Source organism: Festucalex cinctus, chromosome 1 (genome assembly GCF_051991245.1).
Source record: "Festucalex cinctus isolate MCC-2025b chromosome 1, RoL_Fcin_1.0, whole genome shotgun sequence".
NCBI lineage: Eukaryota > Metazoa > Chordata > Actinopteri > Syngnathiformes > Syngnathidae > Festucalex > Festucalex cinctus.
The window spans coordinates 16,910,819-16,934,773 of record NC_135411.1 but is presented as its reverse complement, the minus strand read 5'-3'; the positions used below and the strand labels follow the sequence as shown (position 1 = coordinate 16,934,773).

Sequence of the window (23,955 nt, the reverse complement as noted above, 5' to 3'; positions counted from 1 at the left end):
AAAGCTATTGCGCATAAAAGGTATGTGTGTGACAAATTCTTGTACATCCATCTCTCAAAAAAGGCCGCTGTGTGGGCAGCTCGGTCTCTGAGGACTTGGCTGGAAAGGTTCCACTGCGGAGCCAGGAAGGTGGTTTCAAGATCGGTCTAAGATTTGGGAAAATGGAATTGGTGGTAGGTTTAATTGATCAAGGCGCAAAATAATCAACGCCTGCCTAACGAGTTTGTTCTATGTTGCATGGAAGAGGCCAGTTGAAGAGTTTAGCTTGCAAGGTGTGCTACAAAATGTTTGATTAGTTGAGGAGGAGTAGTGGCACTTCAATTTTGGGACACTTGCGATCATGACAGAATTTACTCCAATTTCTGAAACTGTGACTGCACATAGAAGGTGTAACTCCATCAATCACATTATTGCTCGACAAGAATTGTATGACTATTGTTGCATCATTTCTCAGGAACTGGCTTTTTGGGATCTGCTGCGGAACCGGGAAGGTAGCTTCAAGACACGTTAGATCTGGGTCCAAATCTGTGGTAGAACACCTTGGTGAGGAGTTGATGATATCTCGTTACCGATGACCCTAACGAGGACCACTGGAAAATGGGTGAATGAAAGCAACTAATGCATTTTTTGTAGCTGTCATTGTTCGGTACTATTGCACTAATGGTCGTTGCATTCCTTAATGACTCTCTGTATGTGCTACTTCCTATGTTCTTTTTTGTTATAGTTGATTGTTGCTGTAATACTAGCATGATTTAAACTACCAGAGACAAAACATGGCCAATAAAGGTGATTCTGATTTAATAAATGAACCTGAATTAGGGCTTCTCCAACATTTTAGGTTCAGGGTCCCCTTACAGGGCAGAGTTCTAAGGATCCCTTCATAATTCTAATGCCAATCAAACATAACTATAAGTAGTCCCTTAAATGTCATCAGAAGGATATTTCGAAGGTTTGCACCTACTGTAAATTTTCATGACCTGATTACTAGAAAGGAACTTAACGAGTTTCAATTGAATTGAATTGAAACCACTTCTCAAAAGCACAGTCAATGTTGCCAATTTAGCAATTTGGCCGCTATATTTATTTCACAGCTTTTACGACCGCTCTAGCGACTATCTTGCAACAAAGTGACAAGCAACTTTAATTTGTACTAAAAGAAAAACATCAGGCATCATAAACGAAACAATTTTCAATTTTTTTCCCAGTGTAATAAGAAAGGATCCCAGTGGAATGTCACCTCAGATTTAATCATGTTGAACATTGCCGAAGACTTGGAGCCATATTTTCATATACCCAGCTCAAATTGAAAAGCAGTGAAGTCTAATTGTGCACATTGGTTGAATTTTCTTTCTTTTTTTTGAGTGCTGGAGCCTATCCCAGCTCTTTTCGGGCATTAGGCGGGGTACACCCTGAACTGGTTAGGAAAATGGATGGTACTTTGCTAGGCTAGTGCAGTTTAAAGAGGGTGTTTTTCTTCATTGTCCGCCATTATGGGAGGGAATGCAGCTGACTCCCGGCCAATTGAAGCGGCTCCCCTCATTATTTCATTTAAAAGTCCACACGCGGTCTACATGCAGAAGAACTTGCTGGAGTCCACGCAAGAGATTGACGTGTGCAAAGCACATTTACGCATAAAAGAACTGCAAGAAAAGATACCCTTGCTGAGTGTAGGCATGCACTTTTTTTTTCTTTTTTTTTTAAGTATAACATAATTGATAGCAAATAATTATGTGGATCCCCCAGTTTGAGAACCTGCTAAAAGGACAATGTGTCTGCAACGTATTTTGTGATAAATGCTTTGATAAGGTAGCGGGTTATTATTAACAGCATGTGTGCCTCAGCTGTCGCCATCAGATGGTCAGTCAAGTTTTTCGTAAGTGAGACTACAATGTGGACATAAACAAAACCCCAACAAGTGATTTGGAGTGTGTCTGTGGGAATGTTCGCTCATTCATCCAGTGTGGGCCAATCTCATTCTTGTCGACATTCATCTAAGCAAGCATGCCTTTGTGGACCTTGATTAGTGGGTTTTCCCCCAGCTGTTCCCACAAAATGTCCTGGCAAGATGAAGATTTAAGATTTGAATCATCAACGAGAGGTTCGTCTCATCACCTCCTGTATATAGCATGTTAAACACCGCAGAGTGTAAAATTGAATCCGTCCTTGGGGGAGGTAGACGGATAATAGTTTTAAATTCTTCTGCCTTAGATGTCCCTCAGTGGGATGTGTGCCACAAGTAGTTTTGGCTGAACTTGCCTCATTTGTATGACAAATGCACGAACAACCATAGCACATATTTCTGGCAGGGATCTCCACACTTGAGTTCCCCATTCATCACTCGCCCACCAGACTTTAGACAGGTGTGTATTTGCGACATACATGACATACAGGAGTGTGTGTGTATTGGGATTGAATATGACACTGCACAGCGCAGGTATCAATTCCGTGGTTGCAGCATGTTAACTCAGATTCCACATTTCATTCGTGGGCATCAGACTACAAACCAAACAAGCCAACCCAGACACATGTAATTCATAATAATGTGATTATGTGGCATAAAGTCGCCACCCGTCACATTCATACCTCAAGCATTGGAAAATAGCCGTCATAATTTACAGGCCTCCTTTTGCCCCTGAGAGATGACCCCAACTTATTTAACACAACAAAGGCAAGTGTGTCTTTGCTGACAATCGTCCTGCGCCGCATCGCTGCCCTCAATCAGCTGCCGCCAAGCGACACGAGATCCCGAACGTGGCCTCCCCACCCCAGGAATGATAACTGAAACGTTTGCTCGCATGATGTATGTGCCACGAGGATTAGCGTTACAGTAAAGAGGCCCGCAGCTGGAGCTCCCACAGTAGCCGGCGAGGAGCTGAGAAACCGCACTATATGTGCAGTCGGCCATTTGTAACGCCGAATAATAACGGCTGCATCATGTCGGATCTTAAAATACGGATATTACTCCTTTGCGCCCGCGCCGCTTTTGCTTCGCGTAATTTGTTATGTTTTAAGGAGGCATTAAGGACAATTTGAGCTACAAGTGCATCATGTGCCAAAAAAACAACAACAATATTCTGGCACGGTGTATTTATCAAGCTCAAGTCCGTCATTAGTCACCTTGCATGACATCACTTATTTCTGTTTTCCTCCTCCTCTCATTCATCGCGCTGCATTTTTGTTTGTTTAAAGTCTGTTCATTACAAGCGGATCACTTTGATGCCAAGAAACTTGTGAATACACAATGGTTAGTTTGCAATGCATACCTGGGAAACTATTTACTTTTACTTTCTTAGTTTGAAGACTCAACTCAACTTTATTAAACTAAGCCCCGACTGAAGCACGTTTACATCCGTTGATTGGGATGAAAACAGACGGTTGCTCTCATTTTGTACATTTTTTCACAGCTTCGCCAGATAAAGGATTTGCCGAATATGAGGCAGCACTCGGCGAAAGGTGGACATCGTCATCGACAGGAATTGACGATTAACCGAATTGCCCAGCTATGATGGTAATGTGCTCTATCCCCAACTAAACAACGACGGTCAATGTCATGACGCAAATAGATGTCATGAATTTTCATCTATTTTCTACCATCATTTATATGACCTACTATTTGGGTTAGTAAAAGTGTAACACCATGGGGTCTTATTTGGGTTTAAAAAAAAATATCCATCCATCCATCCATCCATTTTCTTGACCGCAGGAGGTGCTGGAGCCTATCCCAGCTGGGTTTGGGTAGTAGGCGGGCTACAACCTGGATTGGTCGCCAGCCAATCGCAGGGCACAGAGGTTTAAAATAAATAAATACCGGTCAATAAAAATAAGACCATATTTATGGGTTTTGCACATTATTGTATGACCTTTCAAAACTCCAAGGATATGCTGTGTGATAACTTTTCGTTTAGCATTAATGCCTGAGTCAACACAAGCAACACAACACAAGTCAACACAAGCTATCTCTTGTTTTGTTTTTTGTTTTTCAATTATGCTTTTATCAAAACGGGTATTTTGTCCATAAATCCATTTTGTTAACCGCTTATAATTAACTGTTTAAAAAAAGTATTTGTACTTTTTACTTAACTTAAGTCAGTGCTTCTCAATTATTTTCTGTTATAACTCTCTATGACGAAGAAATCATTTTACCAAATCTGACATGATTATAGATAGTATCATTTGTGTATAAAATTGTTTTAAGTACACTTATGCATATCACTGTGCCCTTATGCACACTAAAAAAAAAACAAAAGAAAAAGAACAATATAGATCAACAGCAAAAAAAACACTATTAACATTGTTCTTTAGTCTGTAACAGAAAATATTTGAAATGCATGAATTTGCCTAATATTTAAAAAAAATAAAATAATGGGAGCACCACTAACACCTACTGTAGCAGATGTGCAATTAAACATAATTGTAATTAAAAAAAAAAAATATATATATATATATATATATATATATATATATATATATATATATATATATATATATATATATATATATATATATATATATATAACTTGTCCTTAAGTAGTCAAAACAATACTTCTTTTTTCAGACTTTTTTTTTTTTTTCACACGTGTGTCTGTTCTTCAAAAGTCCAAAATGTCCTCGTTTAGTAACTAATTATGTAATAGCATGTGCCCAAACTCCACCTTAAAAGTCGTTGAAAGACATGTGAAACGAGCTCAAATATCGTGGTGGAGCAGCACGGTGAGTGAAAAGTTTGTTATTCTGTCCTTCACACATTTTGTGTGTGCGTGGGTTGACTGACATGGAAGGCAGCTTGGGCAACACTGTTCCAGCTCATTAGCTGTGATTAATTGACGCACGAGCTTTCCCATGCTCGTCCTAGCCTGGAGGGCACCCGTCAGCCCTCGCTGGCCACAGAATCACTTCTAGTTGTCTTGTCATCTATTTCATGTAAAAGTATGAGAACACCATAGTTTTATCATCATTGCGATGTCATTTTAATATTGTTTTGTCCTAGTTATATTCAAACAAAACAAAATTTAGTCTGTATTCATGATGTGTATACAGTGCTGTGTATATATATATAGCTGTTTCTTTGTTTTGTTTTGTTTTGTTTTGTTTTTTTAGTTGTGGAATGCTTTAGCATTCCCAAATATGTTATTGTGATTTTTATTCTCCACAGTTATTTGCCATGTAACAACTCCCACATAATACTTCAAATTTACACTGTTCAAATTTCAACTAGCTTAAAAGATTCACGCCTCCCGGGGTATATATCGTCTGATTCCACTTTACTGACAGTGTTTGCACAATTTAACTTGTCATATCAACTTTTCCCCCATTCATTTTCAATGGGGCAAACATTGAACCTTTTCTAAGTATCACTTTCCACAGCCTTATCATCATTATCAGGTATCTTACACTGCTCTGTGGCACAGTTGGTCAAGTGCATTGTCCAGTAACCAGGAAGTCATAATTTCATAATTTATCTCTCAATTTACTTCATAAGCATTCCACATGCATTCAAATCTTAGAATGAAGGTGTTAGCATTCAGCTTTCAGCATTCCCACGCAATTTCTCCAGAAATTACACTTAGCCTAGTTGCGTTGACTGTTGTTTTAATGCAATCATGAAATTAAGTACAAATTCAAACAAGACGAGCTCATTGTCAAAAATGTACTGTAAATTTGAGGCTGGTTTGTTTGTTTATGCCTACTTTATATATTGCTGCTGCTACTACTACTACTACTACTGCCAATCATAATCAATAATAATAACAATAATAATAACAATAATAATAATAACAATAACAATAATAATAATAATAATAATAATAATAATGCCAGAAACTAATAATGAACAATTTATCTGTCATTGAATTTGCAATGCTACCAAAATAGTTGTCATTATCATAACAATATTTGGAACCACTTTGGCCTTTATAAACTAGTATTATGTTTGGTTTAATTATTGGAACACATAGAACAGTTACAATCAAATGACTTGAGTAGACATACACACACACACACGCACACAATGAAATTCCGTTACACATCCTATATAAATCTAAGCTATTATTTTTTATTCCACTGATGATTTGATAGAAAACACTCAGACTTGCTATTACTTTGTAGTGTGTCATGTGTCCATTTGCAAAATGAGTTGTTTGCCCAATAAAGCAAAACCAGTAATACATGAAATTACAAAACTGCCTCTGGACTAAATAATTACGGTACTAAATAATAGCATAAAATGGAAGGTCTTTTTTTTTTTTTTTTTTTTTTTTTTACTGAAATGCAAATCTACTCCCTGTCTTTGAGAGGCAGAGGTGGTCCACAAGTGTAGCTTTGTCCAGCAGCATGTAATCTCCTATTCCTGACAGAGCTTATATGACCCAAAAACACCAGAGGCTTGTTCGCACACAAATATACATCCACGTAGGTCTCTTCAATTAAGACATAATAAATTCAGAGCTAGCCTTTGTTGTTCCCACTTATTGAGGAAATATGCTCTCTAATCCACTCGTATAAGAACCATCTGTGTAAATGTGTGTGCCCACCGAGGCTTGCTGGTCACTGGCTGGCTACGCTCTACTGTATCTGCTCGGTGTGTGCGTGTCTGTGAGCGTGTGTGCGTGTGTGTGTGTGTGTGTGAGGGAATCAGTGCGAGATCAACTTATGTGTGAGCCGTTAGCCGGAGGCGTTCACAAGAGGATCCATCTCATCTCTAGTCTCTGCTCTCTTCTATTTCTCACTAAAATAAATAGCTCTCGTTTCTGTTGGGTCCCGTGCGGCCAGTGGACACACACGCACACGCACACATGCAACCAGGTTATTCTGTTCTCTGTTGTCCTGTACATAGGAACATACATACAATAGTAGGTATATATATATATATATATATATATATATATATATATATATATATATTAGGGGTGTGAATTGCCTAGTACCTGACGATTCGATTCGTATCACGATTCACAGGTCACAATTCGATTCGATACCGATTAATCCCGATACGAATTTATAAGTCGATTGTTGCGATTTTTTTTCATTCAAATTAAGAAAATACTAATCAGTAAGCTTGTAGAGTGTAAGATTTATATGAAAATGTATTATTTATTTATCTGAAATTTCAGTCTTATAGAGGTTGTAATCTGTTTCATGTTTGAACATGAAAATAAAATATTAAGGCTTAATGTTCCGTTCATATTAGGGGTGTTAAAAAAAAATCGATTCGGCGATATATCGCGATACTACATCGCGCGATTCTCGAATCGATTCAATAATTGGCTGAATCGATTTTTTTTTTTTTTTTTTTTTTTTTTAGGATTCACACCTTGAGCATGGAAGAATGTTATATGAACGGAACATTCAGCCTTAATATTTTATTTCAATGCTGTTCAAACATGAAACAGATTACAACCTCTATAAGACTGAAATTTCAGATAAATAAATAATACATTTTCATATAAATCTTACACTCTACTATCTTACTGATTAGTATTTTCTAAATTTGAATGAAAAAAAATCGCAACAATCGACTTATAAATTCGTATCGGGATTAATCGGTACCGAATCGAATCGTGACCTGTGAATCGTGATACGAATCGAATCGTCAGGTACTAGGCAATTCACACCCCTAATATATATATATATATATATATATATATATATATATATATATATATATATACGCTGATATATATATATATATAATATATATATATATATATATATATATATGGTCACGATTCGATTCAATACTGATCGCGATACAAATTTATGAATTGTTGCATTTTTTTTCTTTCTTTTTTTTTTTTTTTACTCAAATTTAGAAAATGCTAATCAGTAAACTTGTACATGTACTCTTTAAGACTTGTATAAAAATTTATTATTTATTGACCTGAAACTTCAGTCTTATAACTGTGAGCCACTGTATTTAACAAACGGGTTGTCACCTTTTTCACGTTTGAACAGCATTGAAATCAAATATTAAGGCTTAATGTTTGATTAATATAACATTCTTCCATGCTTATGGTGTGAACCCTAGCCATAAGAAAGATATTTTGTTCTATATTTTTCCATCAATAATGGATGTTTAAGAATCGATTCGGCCACCTATTGAATCGAGATATATATATATATATATATATATATATATATATATATATATATATATATATATATATATATATATAAATATAATATGCGAGTAATGATGCCAGGTATCAGTGCCTTACTTAAAGCTGCCAATACCAGCCACCAATACTTAAGGCAACCCAAATCTGACATTGCATAAATCCTCCTCTGCAGTAGGTGGCGCTATGCTGCTATAGTTTGACATATCAGCAAAACATCAAATTCAATGTAAGAAAGGTTTTTGCTCACAAATTTTGTCATTGTGTTAAATGAAATGTAATTTTATATATCAAAATTACTAGAGTTATCGGTACTCGGTGTTGGTGATGACTCAACGAATTAGTGCTTGTGCTGGTATTGCTCTAAAACAAAAAAGAAAAAGTGGTATCAAACATCCCTAATATTATTTTTTCTACTGTTTGTTTGTTTTTTTTGTCATAAAATAAATACATTTTATTTGTTTTTGGTAATTTTTCATACGCAAATATAAAAGGTGACATTAACTTCAGCTACGATAATAATTAGACTTACCAGCTTTTCATGCAACATGATTTTTCTGGTAAATTCATGACATAATTTTGTTGTTGTTTGGTAATTGTATGCATGCTCAGGTGCAAGTTTTTGATAATAACCTACATATTTTGGAATTGGGTGTGAATTTTCTTCCAGTATATCAAATGTAGGGTGATGCTTTTAGTAGCATAATATGGTATCGAAACAAGTTACTCTGTGATTCCCAAACCTGATATACACAAAAATAAATTATACTGATGTAGCTAAATTAGTACTCTGTCACGTTTCTTAAAGATTAAATAATTTTCCATATTTTATGCACGATGTCAGACTAAGCAATATATTTACCACCATTTTTTAATCAATCTGATGGGAATTCTTAAACAAGTTAATCCTTATTCTGTCTCACTATTGACCCCAAGTGACCACACATGCTGTGCGTGAGCACACGCTGAACCTAGTGTTTAAATCCGGCGCTCGCAGATAATTCAGACGTAAATATGCTTAAAGCTGCAGAGGTTTCTTAATTTCCTGTGCGGGCCACACACAACTTCTGAGAGTTTTTTTTTTCTTTTCTTTTCTTTTTTTTGGATAAAGGCTGATCTGAACCGAAGGCAGAGAATCTGCTTTCGTTATTTATTCTTTCTTACTGTAGTATTACTATAGATTACAGACAAGGCTTTGTATCACACTTAACAAAATAATTACAACTTTAATGGAATTGAAGAGGAATTTTTGTTCTGCAGTTTCTTTGCATGACTTTTATGCACACGTCTCAGAGGAGAAGCGGGCAAAAATGTTTTACGATAAAAGTAAGTGTTAATCTAATGCAGTACAACACAATACGCTTTATTCATCCTGCAATGGGAAAATGTTGGTTTTATAGCATCAAAAACATCGATGTACATATTTACAACGTCACGCAAACAGCCTGAGCAGACGAAGAGCAGCGGTGTATGTGGCAACTGCATGCGACTAATAAATATATACACATAAGCATGGGAAATGTTCATTCTAATAGTGCCTTACACAACGAAAAAAAAAATATAATCCTAATTTTATTTTTTACATATAAACCATGATGTTATCAAGCCATTACAAAATACAGTATTAGTTCAAGAAGTCAATGTAAACAGCCACAAAAGACGGCATGTATCAGTACATGAGAGCCAAACTATCAACAGTGGTTAGAGAATTATATATATATTCACTCTGATAGATCAAAAACTGTGTGAAAATATCATAATATATCACCAATTTTATGCATGTTACCCACCAAGAAAACTGTCAACCACAGTTGAGTGATATTACCCAGAATTCCAAATGTTCTGTCCTATCAGCAACATGCAAGACAGTTTTTGTTATTCCTGTAATTGCTTTCGGACAGTTAACAATTCCTGGAGATTCAAACCGTCACTGGCCTGACGGATGCAAAGAACACTTTGGGGGTGGCGGAGGAGTGCAGAGAGAAAAAGCGGGAATTGAAGCGCCCCCCCCCAAACCCCCCCGGTCCGCTCGTGCACAAGAACTGCGGGCCAAACAGTGTGCTCTTTGTGTCTGCAGCTCTGCTCTTTGTCGCCCCCCTCCACATACCATGGGAGCAACTTCCAAGTCGTAATTACAGCATGAATCACTTTGCAATGTTTTAATACACTTTAGTTTAATGAAATACAACTGAAGTCAATCAGTGTCCTTTAATTCCCAAATATAACAAGGTTCAAAAACGTGTTTTCACTTGTGACAGTAGACCCTGCAGATACACCTATACATGTGTATCAATCACAGACACATTGTTGCTATTCATGGGTTTTTGTATTTAAAAAAAAAAAAAAAAGAAAGAAAGAAAAGAAAAAGTAATTTCCTGCTGCTTGTTGAGGCCAGAATACTAGTTCATGCTTTTGTGCCCTCCAGGCTGGCTTATTGCAACTCTTTGCTAACAGGTTGCCCAAGCAGGTCTGCAAAGACCCTCCAGCTGGTCCAAGATGCTGCTGCACAAGTTCTAACCAGAACCAGGGGGATAGATCACGTTTCTTATGTACTAGCATCCAGCACTGACTTCCTTCAAAATTTACAATTAAATTTAAAATCCTCCTCCTTACAATATAAAATACTATAAGGCCCAACCGATATAGACTTTTTTTAAAGATGATGCCCATTCTGGTATTGTTCTTCCTCCTTTCGCAGCTTGGCAATCGCCAGATGGATATTACACATCCATCTAGTACCGCTCCACAGTCATTTCGTCGGGAAAAGGCGGGACATTCTGTACAATAATTCAAGCTGATTAGACGATGCAACATTTTACACGTTTGTTTTAGACAACCGTGGCCACGGATGAAAATGTGTTGGTGTCAGTTCAGCGTTTTTGTCGAAGAGGGGGAAAAGCACAAACGTCTTACCAGCTAGAAATGCACGACGCGCCTCTCGCTGTTCAACATTCAACAAGGAAACGGTGATGTCCATGTTGGGTTTGTTTGTTAGCCCCGGTGTCGGCACTGGCTTCCTGGTTTCGTCACCGTTCCGTTGCATATCCCACCCCCAAACACAATGTCGCTCTGTGGTTGGTCCGAAGAAACGGCAGTTATTAGCAGGAGCGGTACAAGATGGTATTCTCCGGATTTGTGAACTCACAAATACCGCGAGAATTCATCTTGTGAGAGCAAGGTTACGCAAAGCCTGTTTGAAGTTTCTTTTTTGGAGGGAGTTTCTCTTTGCTTCTGTTGCCAAGTGTTTGCTCATGTTGACGTCTCTTGGTTTTCTTATATAAAGTACATAGACATAATGTATGAGGAGTGTTGTTCTTGACTTGTTCAATATAAACTCTAGAGAACAAAATAGGGGCTCGTTCCCCAGCATGGCACAAAGATATGCTAAAAATGTGTACCTGCTTAGTTTAGTGCTAACATTGTGTGAGTCTAAGTTTAGCTGCGGATGAAATTATGTGGCTAATCTGAAAATCTAGAAGCAAACTGCACCAATGGTTTTGGGAACTCACAAATACCGCGAGAATTCATCTTGTGAGAGCAAGGTTACGCAAAGGCTACGTACTTGAACTAGCCGTAATGCTATGCTGTTATAAGCTCAAGTTGCTAACATTATACTGCGCTTGTGAGGACACTATGGGCTGGCAATAGCTTAAGCTAAGCTAAACTGTTTGTCCTGTTTGTTTGAAGAGGCCTATTGCTTTTTGCTTTTCAATGATTGTCATTGTAAATAGTAGAGCTCGAACTTACACAATATTTGTTTACCATTTAAGCAGTGAAACCTGAATCAACTTGAATGGGTTACTAATTGTACTTTTGCCGAAAAACACATCATGGAAAAAAAAAATCCTATTTGATCATAATGGAAAATGGAATGCACATATTACTAGCGCTTTGTCACACCTTGTTGTCCAAAGCGCTTTACCAAGCCTCATAGTCACAAAAACAAACAAAACCCTTGTCAACCTTTGTAAAGATTTTCCTTTTTAGTTTAAAATAACTTAATTTAATCTTCAGGATTCCTTGACGTACACTGATCAAAATCAAAATTCAAGCTGTATTTCCTTCTGCGTTCTGTCAGACCAGCTAGCTAACACTAAGCTAACATGGGGGGTTTATCTCTCCGGTCCAACATCCAAGTTTGCAAACTCCTTTCAGGCGAGGTATCAGATGCCAACAATCAAATAACGATGAAGTTGTTGATACTGACATTGCCTAGATGGGCTTTATTGACTGATTACGTAACAACTTATTATAATACTCATTAAGATGTTGACAAGGATTAGTGCCACCTATAGTAGTCAAAGTGAACAAATTTTCACCCATGAATGTATTCCCCTCTTGGGGCAACAGTCGCTGGATTAAATGCATTTAAGTGACAGCAGTAGCTTATCCAAACTATGCAAACACATACACGGGAAGGTGATGAGTTAGCAGTCAGCAATTACCGCTCAATACTTCACATGTGGAAATAGATGATTGATGCGGGACGTTTCATTTCCACACCTCTAAAAGGTCCCTTTTAGCGGCGGCACCCAGCACGCCGCAGAGTGGGTGCGCTTCAAAGGCCGCCGAAGGGATCTGGCCTTCCTGCTCGGCCTCTCCGGGACAAGAGTGGCTTTATTCTGCGGGCAGGGTGTGTGTGTGTTGGGGGAGGCGTGGTGGGATTCCACACCTGTGTTTGCTCCGTTCCCAATAATTGAGAGCCCCGTGCTATTTTCAGCACCGAGCACAAAGTGGCTCACTCATATGGATCTCGGGGCGAATAATCTTGGCTCCAAGCTGGATGTGGCTGGAAAAGGCTGAAGACGCGTGGATTAGGCGTGCAGGGGTGTGCAAATATGCAGCGGCATATGAGCATGAAAGACAAACATGGGCCAAGAGGAACAGAGATGTATGTCTTCAATTGTGACTGCTGCATTATTGCATCGATACGCCTCACATTTCAAGGTACCAGTGATGCAAATCAGCCTATTTGTTTTGACATGTTTTTCAGGCTCTCTGTGAATGGTATTGCACAGATTGGGGATGCTCGGGAGGGAGTTAGCATGTTATTTCAGAAAATTATTTCGGGTGTTATTTATTTATCTATTTATTTATTTTACTTTTTTTTTTTTGCCCTTTTTTTGTAATTTGGCTGGCCCTGTGACTTACACTCGAGTGCAATTTGTATATATTAAAATTAAAGCTCGGACTGGAAGCCTTTGGCGTTTGCCACATTATTTTAGTGCATTACTACCAATGGCCAGAAGGTGGCAGTAATTGCACCAAAAGTATTTGCAAAGTGCCAAATGAAAGTAGAAGAAGAAATGGAAGCCACTCGTCACGTCAACTATTGTGTGACATATCGCTAGTTTAGCATGCGGCTTCCTTACACCCCAAGGCGCAATAACCGACCAGGATTCTTCATTTGGCCATAACGTGATGTGGGATTCTAGTTTAGGTAAGCCATTTCAAACTAAAACGAAAACATCCCTGTTAGCTGTGGAAGTTTCGTCCAATCGGAACTCGTTTGCAGTCAACATAGGGTGTGACCACTTGGGGTGTGTGTTTGGAGTCAAGAGTTAGTGCACGTTCTACCCCCATTAATCTCAAACGCACGTTATAAACCAATCAGCAGCTCGTGCTGCCTTGAACTGTTTCCATCTATACTGCCGGACACGCTGGGCTCTGGCATTCCTTTTTTGAGACATTCTGAAAAAAAACAAATAACATATTTGAACAACGCTCTGAGTTTCCGAAGTTGGAGTGGTCGCTGAGAGAGTATTTAAGAATGCAACCATGATTAGACAATGGGGATTGTGGATGCAAGTTCGAGCTCTTACTGTTATTGGTCTCCGTTTCTGTAAAATACATTTCCCAAAAGAGTGACATAGGCTACATCTTTTGACTGGTACAAGTGACTTTTAGTCCAAAAAATGCGGTACTTATTTCTGTTATTTGAATGTAATAAGTCTGAATATGATAATTAATTGTTATACAGTGGTAGTCTTTAACAAGAATGCTAAAGAAAGACATAATAATCTTAATAAGCCTACACTCATCGTGCTTTTCACAACTTTAGCTATTAACTTCAACTTAAAAAAAAAGTCAGCTGGTTACATAAAATGCAATACAATGAAACATAATGTACTTAATTCTGCTCATTCAACCACCACCCCCAAAAATAAATAACACATATAGTAATTTGATTTTCACCCCATCAGTGCTGCTGAAGTCATTGACACCATCTTTGTCCAATGATTTGATGTGCAATTTGTACATTTAAATGTCAAAAATTAAATGCATGCTTACTATACACTTTGCATCATTGAATGAATAAATATAGAAATAAATAAGTACATAAATAACATTTCTAGGCTTTCATGCTTAACATGTCCACACATTCAGTGCCATCCACCTCATCAGTTGTACCACTGTGACGAATGAAACCAACTTTGTCCAGTGATTTTTAAAAGTGGACTGAAAAGCCAGCCAACGATGGTACGGTCAGACGAGTACAAAGGTGGGACTTCAACATTATACATGAGAAGGCCAGAATAATAATATGCCAATCACTTGCAGTTAGCTTTTGAACATTTTTGGGGGCATTACTTTCTTTTAACTAGGGATGCACGATAATGCTATTTTCAACAGATACCGATAAATCAATCATTTAGAGGTGCCGATGTTGATAACCGATAAGTAAGCCAATATTGTTTGCAAATTTAACTTGAATACAATTATGCTTTCGAGTCCTACTATAAGTCTAACAAATACATTGAAACATTGTATAAACTTTGCACAATGTTTCAATGTATGTAAAGCACCATGAAGATGAATTTTATTGATATGAGCCACAACAGATGGACCAACGTGTCTATAATAATTGCTGGATTTCTTTATTATCTGGTTTATCTGTATGAAATCAAATTGCTGATAATTATTGGCAGATTTCTCTATTATCTGGTTTATCTGTTTGACGTCAAATTGGTTGATAATTGCCAATTATTCATTATTTTGCATCATAAAAAGCAACATTTACAAAAGAAATTGTGCAGTATTAATTAACCTTAAGCTTCCGTTCACATTTAATCTAAGAACGTACAATGCAACAATCGAAGGTAATACGCACAATCACAGATGCACAAAATGAAACAGAAAAAAGAAAAGTGGGCCCGAGCCAGTTCCTTGTTACTGCGCAACGGCGAGTTATGGCGGCGCCGGGTCAGCCCGAGTGCAGAGAGACCTCCGAGTCTAAACAATCGCTCACTTTGGCTTCTGATGGGCCGCCGCTCTGACTTTTTCCCACAATCCCCTGGAAAGTCTTAATTGATAGACGTACTAGGTGGCCACGAAACTCATCACAACAAAATGTTCCAGATGTAATTGAATTTTGCTGAAATATTCGCCCCGCCTGCCATCGCAAGCCGTGCGTGCTGTGTATTTGCGCCAAGCGACAATGATAGATTTAGAGTTACGTTACGTGTTACATGACAGCCCCTGCGCCCGCCAGTTCATTATGATATTAATGGAGCGGGTTGAAAAGGCCAAAACATTCCTCACTTGTCATACGGCCTTAACCTTGTTAAACCTTTCGAAAAAGAAATAAAAAGCATGCAACCCCGAAGAATCCAAATGGGAGCCGTTTTTATTTAAAATATTAACTGGCTGTCCGTGCTGGCCTGGTAATTTATTACACAAAGGCGGGAATTGTGACAAATCTTTCAGCTCGGCAATGCGGGCCGTGGCAAAGTTCAACAATTGGGCTGCTGCGTAAAAATGGTCGCCTCTCAGCATTGGGCGTGTTGGATTTATGTTCGCTCCCCGACTTCGAGCGCATGTTCAAAGGGCGACGTAGGCGAGCGGGAGGGAATGTGCACAAATATGGTGGAACACACGCATTTTGCAGTAAATCTGAGCGGCGGGTAGTGGTCTTTTGGGTCGGGGGATGGTGGGGGTGGGGGGCTTTGGAATTGGTCAGCGATGGGGTGATGAGTGAAGGCATAGCTAAATAATCAACCCGAGACGGGGGTCAACTCTTTCCAATTCATGTGTGATGCTAAAGAGGCCAAAGAAAGGAGAAGATTTTGTTACTTTTGCAAAATAGTCAAATTACAAATCACCTCTTTCAGTTTTGCTTAGAAAAAAAAAAAAAAAAAAAAAATCCAAATAGAAACAAGCAGCTCAGACATGTTATATTTTGACTTCCAGTCAGCCAAGCCTAAATCCTCTGTCAATATTTAGCTTTCTTTTAATGGGGTCATTTTATGCTACTGTCTGACCGTGATGGCCAATGAGTAGCTACTTGCTCAGTGTCACACTGGTACGTGTACCCGGGTATAGCGCAGTCAAATATTGCAGCCTGACAATGCAGACGGTACAAGTCTTTCTTAACATCACGAACAATAATCTTTCTAAATTTAGAGTTTATTAATTTTTTCTTTCTCTAAGACAAAAAGACACGTGACACAAGAAAGTTTGACATCTCTGACGAAGGCTGAAGTGAAGGATTTTCTCTTTACCAGAAAAAAAATCATTTTTGTCTGATAAAAAGAAATGATAAACTCGGTTAAAAAAAAAAAAAAAAAAAAAAGTAGACAAGATGAACGCCATAGCGCGAATGACTTTTCTAATTTTAGTGTTTATTTTGAGGAAAATGTTGCAGTCCGACTTGCAAGAGGTAAAACTGTGCAAAATTGAGAGGCCATGTAATGTAAAATATATTTTAAAACTTATTAAAACACTTTTTACCTGTTCTCACTTTTGCTCGCACAGTCCTCCAAAAAGATGCAAAGTTTTCATGCTTCATTCATGGTATGTCACAGTTGAATTTAACTGCAAAACTGACATATAAAACAAACAAAAGAAAAATTTGTTTTTTTCTCTCGTATCATTGTTGTACTTGACAATTGAATATTTATCCTCATTCAACCTAAACCGCAGCTACAAAAAGGTCTTAAATGGTTTGAACTTTTCTTTTGCCAAGTAATCAATAATAAATGTGCTTGCGGCGCATGAGCTGAGTGAGACAGAAGACAAGCAGGCAGGTGATTCCCGTACTGACTTCTGACTGCACAAACCACACAGGTTTTATGTTGTGTTTTTACAGAGTGACCTCTTTTTAACCCTTCTCCACTAATGAAGACCAGACACTCACATACAACGTGTGGATTCTTGTGTATGTGTTGGCACAACACATGCGATATGGACTGAGAATTTGCCTCACAGTGGATTTGTGTGAACTGTTACTGTACATTATGGAAACCATCAAATTCCATATTGCACGTGTAAGAAGAGTTCTGTTCTGAACACGCATGGTTTTTGTTGTTGTTGTTTTAAAATACCCTGCAGCAAAGGAAGAGATGTTTTTATTATTTCCTGAAACAGTTTCGTGTTTGGGATCAACTGCAGAAATCCAGTATGGTCACAGTGGAAAATCATTTAAACGAAAAAAAAAAAAAAACACACAAAAAAACAGCAATAAAGTTAAATTAAATGCTCTTTCCACTAATATTTTCTGTGAAGCCCCACTCGTCTAAACATGGTATTCGGATTAATATTACGTTTGTGGAATATGAGTTAAGCAGCAAAATTGACACATTTTTATCCAGTTCGGAGGGCGCCATTTTGTTTCTTGCTGTTGACTGAAAATTACATCACAGTTGCTGAGGGCTCAGGTAACAGTCATGGCTCACGTGTTTTCTGAAGCTGAGTTGTGATTGGTTGTTGTATTTCAGAAGCATACACACGGGGCAGGTTAATGCTTGAGGGACCCTGAAAACATAATAGGGCCTCATATATGGCATTTTTCAATTCCTCGCTAATTTTCTTTCTTAGTTTTCAGTTGTTATGAACTTTAAAGGAACAATGTGTACTATTTTACATCATGTAGTGGCGGTCTAATTCATTCATTTTGAAAACCCACTATTCATTTCAATAACACGCAAAAAAAATGTTTTATCAACGTGCACTTTTTTATATAATCAAAGGTCTAGTAATCACTCATAATCTAGTAATCAGAACGAAAAGAACTTTGCGGGCGTAGTTAGTTAGCCTCTAGTGGTGCTTGCAGCTTGTATCGGAACCAAAGGGTGGACCATTTCTTACCTTTCACAGTGGGGGCCTGGTCGTCGCTGAGTCCCGTGATTCAGGGTCCCGCCGCTTAGTTTTGACTAGCTTTGGCTAGCTTCTCCCGCTAGCCGCTCCAGCAAGTTCTTGCTAGCCAGTCTAGCTCGCCGAACTGCTCGCTCACTCCAAATGATAATTGTTAGTAATTGGTGGTAGGCTTGTGAAGTGAGGTCTTTCTGAGGCACCGTAGTGCACGTGTTTCAAAATTGTTGCACACTATTATTTCACCACTAGATGGTGCTAAATAATACACACTGTCCCTTTAGTTATCTTAGTTTGTACTGTAGTTCTCACGTGGGAAAGAAATACTGAACTGCTAAACAACTTTGAACCCCCTTTCTGTCCGAAACAGCAGTAATTAGGATGTAGTTAATGCTTCAAAATTTAATAAAAAAAAAAAAGTTTAAACCAGCAATAGCACACTCGGAGGTTCATTACTTCTAACCCCATCAAATTGAATTCCCTTCCAGCATACTAAACTAGCAGCTCTGCTGTTTTTTTGGCCCCTGCTGACCCACCCAAGTAGGATTCAGGAGGAGGGATGGGGGGGTTGTGGAAAAAAAGTTGCCTGTCATCTTTAATAACACCATCACTTCCCATCGGGGCAGTGACAAAATCATACAGTTTCCCACCAATGTGCTCACAAGGCGCAGATATGGAAATGACTGCAATGTCAGAATGTTAAGTTTACAAAAATTGCCTCTCGTTGGAAATTGCAGCTGGAGAGATGGAGAGGAAAGCAGTTAGGTTTTTTTTTTTTGTTTGTTTTTTGTTTTGCCTATGGAAGAAGTCGTCCTGGATATACTGCTAGGAATGAAACTATGCACACGTCTCCACAAATCTAAAGCGATGTCTTAATTTACTAAAATGCCTGTGATTTGCTTCAGTCAAAAGGTCCATAGGACCAAGAAATATAGCACTTTCATCACCCACTATTTACCGTCTTATGGAGATCTCTTTCATGCCAATGACCGCACCCTCAACTGCGCAGTGTGCCTTCAAATGTGTCTTCTCATTATCGTGACCTGGCCTGAGTTAGTGAACAATTTTCAAACTCTTTACAGCTTGATTAAAACCGCCAATTGCATTTTCATTCATGGAGACAGCACTTCATCACCAAATCAAATTTTCTGTCCATCAAAAAAAAAAGATGACTTCAATTTCAGTGTACCCATGCAACAGACACGTCGCCAAGCATAAATTAACCTTGCAATGTCACAATTTGGTCAAAATTTGGACAAAATCTCATCGGCAATCAGATTTCTGAATTCAATCTGTAACGCAGCAGCAAAACCTCAATTTGGAATCGATTGATTGATTGGGTTTTATTGAACATATAAACACATAAGTATAAAATACAAGTTGTAGTTAAAAAAGAGAAAAGGAAAAGAAAAAAATCATCAGTATTATCATAATTTACATGTTCAAAAGGAGCAGGAAGAAGTACAAAAACTTATCTAGTCCTACTCCCTAATACTTCTATCATAATAACATACTAAAGTTATTCTTACTAACATAAAAGTTAAACAATAGAAAATAAACAAAACATGTTTATCTTTAAAGGGATACTTTACTTATTTAGCCATTTTTGGCAGTCAAACATTATTTTTGCCTATAATAAATTTGATATTTTCATTATTTTTCACGTACAATTAGTACCTTTAAAAACACATTTTGCAACTTGCTGTCGACTGAAAATGACATCACAAGGGCTCAGGTAAGCAATCACAGCTCACCTGTTTTCTCGGTTTGGTCATGTGACATTCACAAGCTGAACTGTGATTGGTTACCTGAGCCCTTGTGATGTCATTTTCAGTCGACAGCAAGTTGCAAAATGTGTTTTTAAAGGTACTAATTGTACGTGAAAAATAATGAAAATATCAAATTTATTATAGGCAAAAATATTAATGTTTGACTGCCAAAAATGGCTAAATAAGTAAAGTATGTCTTTAAATGCACAGATGTATTAGTATGAGTTATAAGTCCTTATCCATTACATATACGCAAAGAAGAGAGAGCCCTGCATAAACAATAAATTCCCAAACATTAAGTATTGAACAAACGTGAGCACACATGCACATGCCCATACACGCACATAATAAGTACATACACATGTAAAAATACATAAGCACACAAATAAGTTGAAACACAACAATGTCTGCCACTAACTTAAGCTAACACAGTAGTAAAGTCATGATTACATTAAAACTGTATGGAAATCAGATATAACACAAGTTGATGGCGTCAGCTGCAAAACTAAATCACATACCGATGCAAATGTTGCAATCATACTGCAAAATAATGACTTTCCTGATTGTTCCCTGATAGCCGCATTTACTTGGAAGTTATGTGGGTTTTCATTCCATCGCGCATTTTGGCTTCTAATATGTTGGAAAGATAAAATAATTTTAGATAGGATGGCATCCAGCAGAAGTCAAGACAGAATGATTCATGGGAACTATATTAGGAGATAACGTTTTGGAAATCCTCCAATACAGCTCGAAATAAAAACTAACAGGGTGGTCAGTGCTACACGCGGATGATGTCACACATTCGGTCCTGCTTGCCCTGGCAGAACACGATCAGGTCAGCCACACGCGAACGTTTTACACGCACACAGTAACACACGTGTTTCGCAGGCCAATGTTCAAATCAGCAGAGTGGACGTCCACCATCATTTAGCTGTCAGAGGTGGAAACAAAATAGATGAGAAATGAAGTGTTGGGACCGGCCTGACCTTGTGCATGATTGCCTCCTAAATAGCCGAGACTGAAATTGGGCATTTTACACCCTGGCAGCTGCCCAAGACGCAATTTGTCCCTGTATGGAGGACAGCGCGGCTGGAGTAGCACGCCACGTCAAATAGCAATTTCCTGGGCTCGCTCCAGTCCAACTTTACGGAGAACCCGAGCACAGTACAGTACAGTTTTTGTCAAAATTCACTTTGGATCAGCGCTGCAAGTCGTGAGTGATTAAGTAGTCAGCCTGCCCTCACCATACAGAGTTCATATTCAAAGCAAGTAGATGACTATTTGGGGAATATGCTTTAAATTATGTACTGTACCTGCACTGTATTAAGGCATAAGGATGTGGTATGTTTGACCATGTAATACTTTGCATTGGCTCTCAGGAGAAAAGGTTCCCCCTATATTTTTATTTATTTAGAGTTAGCTATTTTATGATAACTATAAGCTGCTACACGTGGTCTTCATATACCAATATATTTTTATTTAGACACAGTGAAGCAGCATGTGGCTCATTATCCAGAGCTTTTATTTAGGGGACCTTTTTCTTTTTTTAGCTTGCTAGAAATGAACTGCAAAGATGTTTCTTAGTGTATATTTGAGTATTATACACTCTTTACTAGTTTACTGTGCCTTTTTTTTTTTTTCAAGAGAGAGCTCAGAATTGTTCCTTCGGGAGTCTTACCGATTTATTGTCTTATCATCATTGCTCTCTTTTTTTTTTTTTTTTTTTTTTTTTTTTTTTTTTTACGTGTATGTGTGTGCGTGCGTGCAAATACGTGTGAATTTATACTCCTTAATTCACCTAAAACCTAATAAAAATCCCATTACCCTTCACCTTAACCGGATACTTCAGAGTCTCGTGAGGTTCAAACGGTCCAGAGAAAAGGTCAGAAAAGATAAAAAGAAAAGAAAGATAAATCAAAGTGAAATCCAGCACCAATCAAACACTTCCTGCCTTCCCCATGGTTACAAAATCAAAGTCTTACGCCAACCCCAGAAGCCTCTAAATTCCAACAAATTAGCGAGATCTCAAGAGACCAGAGGAAAAACTAAAGAGAGGAGGGAGGGAAGGATCGATGAGGCAGAGTGAGATCCACAGAAACCAGTACATCCAGTCTAGTGGATGTACGACACACTGAATATATAAAAAAACTAATACTAAAACTAATAATAACAAATGGAGCATTTTCAAAAAAATACATGAATAAAATAAAAATAAGCATACAGCTAGCATACACATCTGGAACCAAATATGAATACATTAGTAGCTGATCATATGACTTAGCTTTTCACGTTCAAGTTTTGTTGCGAGTCATTTTACCCCATTGTATATAAGTCAATATTATTATTCATATTGTATTTATACGAGTTAGTGTATCAACAATAAATGTTGATTGTAATGTTAACTTAATCATGTATAAACAATAGTGAAATTGAACCTAAGAACTTTTTTAGGTTGATACCAATTACAATATTTGGCAAAATAAAATTCTGATAACTGATAGATTGATTGATTAACTTTAAATAAATTCATAATTAATAAAATATCCGTTTTGGTCCCCAATTGATGAGAAAGATGATTTACAGGCAGAACATGTACCTGTTTTATAATAATTTGTCTTTTATTATTCATTGAACTTATTGAATTGAACCGATATTTGTTTGGTGCGGAGTCAGTCTTTAACTTATGTTGTAATGTGTTTTTTTTTTTTTTTTTAAAGCCGATTTTGTAAGACCGATTAATCGGTCGGGCTCTACTCAAGAGTGTTTATTATCAGCCGTTTTTATCTCTGTCATGGCTCCATGAGTCGACGATAACAGCCTCAGGTTCATGGATCAGCTACTGTAAAGTGCATAATATGCGGCCCCTTACCTTCGTTATTTGCTTAGATTAGGAGTTTAATCCCGAGGCGCACCTTAGTAGCATCTGCCCTGAAACTGGTGAGCTTAAGACCCTGAGCTGGGATCAGTTCAAGTGGAATCCAACCCCGAGCTGTCTGTTTGAGGGGTCTGGAACTAATCGATGAGAGGGGAGCATCTGTGAAAGAGATGTTTCGGGAGGCCGGAGCCAGCGGGGCTACTGTCTGATGGGCCCCGTTCTGGTATCACAGTGCAGCATTACGGCACCTGATACGGCGGCTTTGATGCCAAAAAGATGCTGACACGTGAAACATTTTACACTCAAACATCCAACCCCTGCTGGCCGTTTTGATCATCTCTTCTGTCCTGTCTGTGTGGAGTCTCCTTCTCATGTCTTTTCTATCAGTTTTTCCTGCGTTAAGTCCTTCCCCTCTGAACTCAATCCCCAGTCTGGCCCTCCGCTTGAGCCCCTCAGCTGCTGGTCTGCTCTCACACTAACCCCCTTGTTTATATGTGGGACGCAATTAAGTCGAAGCCAAGTCGAAGAGTCCCAGAGAGAGCGACAAGAGTGCAAGCTTGTGAGTCAGATTTCAACTTTGACGCTCGCCCACGGTCCTCCCCGCCCCATTTTTCTCCTTGACGCCTTTTCCCTCCGTCCTCCCTGGCCAGCCTGCCTCCTCTTTGAGACGTTTGACTATTTGATTATCATCTCTACATGGAGAAATTATCAATTAAAATCAGTCATTTATAGATTTATTTCTTTTGTTGTTCTGCGGGAGAGTATCAAGTAAAGATGACCTCACCGCTCTGTAGTTCAAGTCACTATTAATGATACAGCGTAACATTAAAGTCATGACAAGATGAATGCAGAAGTTCAAAACAATCATTTAATTCCACGCATGCATGTTGTTCCCTCATTGTTGTCAGGAAGAAAGTGCTCGCAGTTGTCCACATGTGTGGTCCAGTGGCCCAGGGGAGCCATCGCACAATCCCAGACACACGTGTGCAGGCAGAAGCAGTAGTGCAATTGCAAGAAGGTAAACACGGCTCTGACTGGCCAACTGCACACACTCCTCGCAGAAACAATGCACAGTAAGCCCAGAGTTACAAGATTTGTTTGTTTGTTTTTC

General features: G+C 38.3%; 1 long non-coding RNA gene across 5 annotated transcripts in view; it reads left to right on the top strand.

Moving 5' to 3' along the window:
* Window positions 1-23,955, top strand: part of LOC144017847 (uncharacterized) — an 80,894-nt gene that overhangs the window by 23,032 nt on the left and 33,907 nt on the right. Inside the window, exons 3-4 of one of the 5 annotated variants that reach the window (XR_013283275.1) lie at window positions 3,405-3,508; window positions 23,753-23,862. This is a non-coding gene — a long non-coding RNA (uncharacterized LOC144017847). Of the gene's footprint in view, window positions 1-3,404; window positions 3,509-13,447; window positions 13,552-23,752; window positions 23,863-23,955 lie in introns of those variants that run through there. The other 4 variants (XR_013283276.1, XR_013283278.1, XR_013283274.1 and 1 more) reach the window with 4 other exon arrangements.